Raw genomic sequence first — 3,469 nt, 5'->3', positions numbered from 1 at the left:
CTTCTCTCTCATTTTCTTCTCCTCTCTCTCTTCTCTCTCTCTTTCTCCTCTCTCTCTCTCTTCTCTCTTTCTCCTCTCTCTCTTTCTCTTCTCTCTTTCTTTCTCTTCTCTCTCTCTTTCTCTTCTCTCTCTCTTCCAACAAACGTATAATCGAGTTGCGTTTTTTTTTCTTCTCCTTTTTATTCCCCGGCAGACAGAATTAAACCCGACTTCTCATTCCTCTCTCTCTCTCTCTCTCTCTCTCTCTCTCTCTCTCTCTCTTGTGTCCACTTGTTCAATTCACGAGTGAAGGAGGAAGAAGGGAGTGGTTTTGGAATATAAAGGAGGAGAGGGAGGGAATCGACGCGCACAAACTTCAGACTTTCACTTCACCTAAGGACTTTTTCAAAGTCACCTTTCCGTCTCTCCCTGTAACCTTGTTAGTCAGCTTCTCTACACAAGCTCAGGTGTGTCTGATTATTAAACTCCTAGTGAAAGCAGGACTGGATCACACTGCTGTGCAGCGGGAGTCTGATTATTAAACTCCTAGTGAAAGCAGGACTGGATCACACTGCTGTGCAGCGGGAGTCTGATTATTAAACTCCTAGTGAAAGCAGGACTGGATCACACCGCTGTGCAGCGGGAGTCTGATTATTAAACTCCTAGTGAAAGCAGGACTGGATCACACTGCTGTGCAGCGGGAGTCTGATTATTAAACTCCTAGTGAAAGCAGGACTGGATCACACTGCTGTGCAGCGGGAGTCTGATTATTAAACTCCTAGTGAAAGCAGGACTGGATCACACTGCTGTGCAGCGGGAGTCTGATTATTAAACTCCTAGTGAAAGCAGGACTGGATCACACTGCTGTGCAGCGGGAGTCTGATTATTAAACTCCTAGTGAAAGCAGGACTGGATCACACCGCTGTGCAGCGGGAGTCTGATTATTAAACTCCTAGTGAAAGCAGGACTGGATCACACTGCTGTGCAGCGGGAGTCTGATTATTAAACTCCTAGTGAAAGCAGGACTGGATCACACCGCTGTGCAGCGGGAGTCTGATTATTAAACTCCTAGTGAAAGCAGGACTGGATCACACTGCTGTGCAGCGGGAGTCTGATTATTAAACTCCTAGTGAAAGCAGGACTGGATCACACTGCTGTGCAGCGGGAGTCTGATTATTAAACTCCTAGTGAAAGCAGGACTGGATCACACTGCTGTGCAGCGGGAGTCTGATTATTAAACTCCTAGTGAAAGCAGGACTGGATCACACTGCTGTGCAGCGGGAGTCTGATTATTAAACTCCTAGTGAAAGCAGGACTGGATCACACTGCTGTGCAGCGGGAGTCTGATTCCCAGCCCTGTGACTTTTTGTGAGAGAGTGTCAATCCAGTGAAAGCAGGACAGAGATCAATACAGTATAATAGACTGATCAATACAGTATAATAGAGAGATCCACAGGGCTGGGAATCTGACTCCTTTTGCACAGCAGTGTGATCCAGTCCAGGTTTCACTGTGAGATCCACAGGGCTGGGAATCAGACTCCTATTGCACAGCAGTGTGATCCAGTCCAGGTTTCTCTGCGCCCAGCTCGATCAGCCCCCAGTGTGTCTGGGTAACTGGTTTGTATGTATATTACCCCCCCCTCGCTGAGTTCGGCGCTCTGTTTGGACCGAACCTCCTACCTGGCTCTGTTTAACATCGACTTTAACTAGTAATAATATTAAAACCGCAAGCAGTGGAAAGCAGATCACCGCTCTTGACAAACGCATCTGTCAGTCAATCCTGCCTGTCATCTGCACGTGTTTCCTGCCTGGGGGGGGGGGGGGGGGGGGTCGATTGATTATCATTATTATCAGATTGAGATAATCAGAGCGGTGCTGCATTCTCGAGTGTTGCCAGAGCAACGTAAATAATAAACAAACAAACAACAACAACAGACGATCAGCTTTGCTGAGGTTCTGCACACTGAGACAGAATAAAAAATAAAACCAGAGGGGAATACAGATTCAGATAAATATATCAATAAATCAAGCGCTAATAACAACAACAACAACAATAATAATAATAATAATAATAATAATAATACTTTATAAATCTCTTCTCTCTCTCTCTCTCTCTTTCTTTCCTGGGGGGTTAGGGAGGGTATTAATAGAAACAGCTGCCCCCCCCCCCCCCCCCCCCCCCCACACCCTGAGTGCGGGGGGGATGCGGGGGGGGGGGGGGGGGGGGGGGGGGTGGCGATTGTTTTCGGTGTCGAGTTCCACTCTCACCAGCACTTTTCATACTGATTCTGTGTCAGTGTGTGTGCGTGTCAGTGTGTGCGTGTGTCAGTTGTGTGTGTGTGTGTGTTTGTGTGTGTGTGTCAGTGTGTGCGTGTCAGTTCTGAATTTAATTACATAGACCCTGCCAACTATGCCAATTACAACTGTGTGTGTGTGTGTGTGTGTGTGTGTGTATCACTGTCTCGGTGTGTGTGTGTATTGATCTAGGTGTTATAGTTTATTGATCTCTGTGTTATACTGTATTGACACTCACAGAAAGTCACAGGGCTGGGAATCAGACTCTCGCTGCACAGCAGTGTGATCCAGTCCTGCTTTCACTAGGAGTTTAATAATCAGACTCCCGCTGCACAGCAGTGTGATCCAGTCCTGCTTTCACTAGGAGTTTAATAATCAGACTCCCGCTGCACAGCAGTGTGATCCAGTCCTGCTTTCACTAGGAGTTTAATAATCAGACTCCCGCTGCACAGCAGTGTGATCCAGTCCTGCTTTCACTAGGAGTTTAATAATCAGACTCCCGCTGCACAGCGGTGTGATCCAGTCCTGCTTTCACTAGGAGTTTAATAATCAGACTCCCGCTGCACAGCAGTGTGATCCAGTCCTGCTTTCACTAGGAGTTTAATAATCAGACTCCCCTGCACAGCAGTGTGATCCAGTCCTGCTCTCACTAGGAGTTTAATAATCAGACTCACCTGCACAGCAGTGTGATCCAGTCCTGGTTTCACTAGGATAATAAGCAGACTCCCGCTGCACAGCAGTGTGATCCAGTCCTGGTTTCACTAGGAGTTTAATAATCAGACTCCCACTGCACAGCGGTGTGATACACACCTGCTTTCACTAGGAGTATATAATCACAGTCCTGCTTTCAGGTTTTAATAAGACTCCCGCTGCACAGCGGTGTGATCCAGCCCTGCTTTCACTAGGAGTTTAATAATCAGACACACCTGAGCTTGTTCGCTAGACACACTGGGGGCTGATCAAGAGCTAACGAGGGTTGTCAAGAGTTACAGATACACACACGCTAACTATACACACACACACACACTATACACTAACTATATACACACACACACACACACCCACACTGAGACGAGTGAGAGAGAGAGAGAGGGTTGACGGAGAGAGAGAGAGAGAGAGAGAGAGAGAGAGAGAGAGAGAGACACACACACACACACACACACACACACACACACACACACACACACACACACAC

The sequence above is a fragment of the Polyodon spathula genome, chromosome 45, assembly GCF_017654505.1.
Source record: "Polyodon spathula isolate WHYD16114869_AA chromosome 45, ASM1765450v1, whole genome shotgun sequence".
In the NCBI taxonomy this organism is placed as follows: Eukaryota; Metazoa; Chordata; class Actinopteri; order Acipenseriformes; family Polyodontidae; genus Polyodon; species Polyodon spathula.
The sequence above is the reverse complement of the archived record's forward strand: the minus strand, read 5'-3'. Positions refer to the sequence as shown.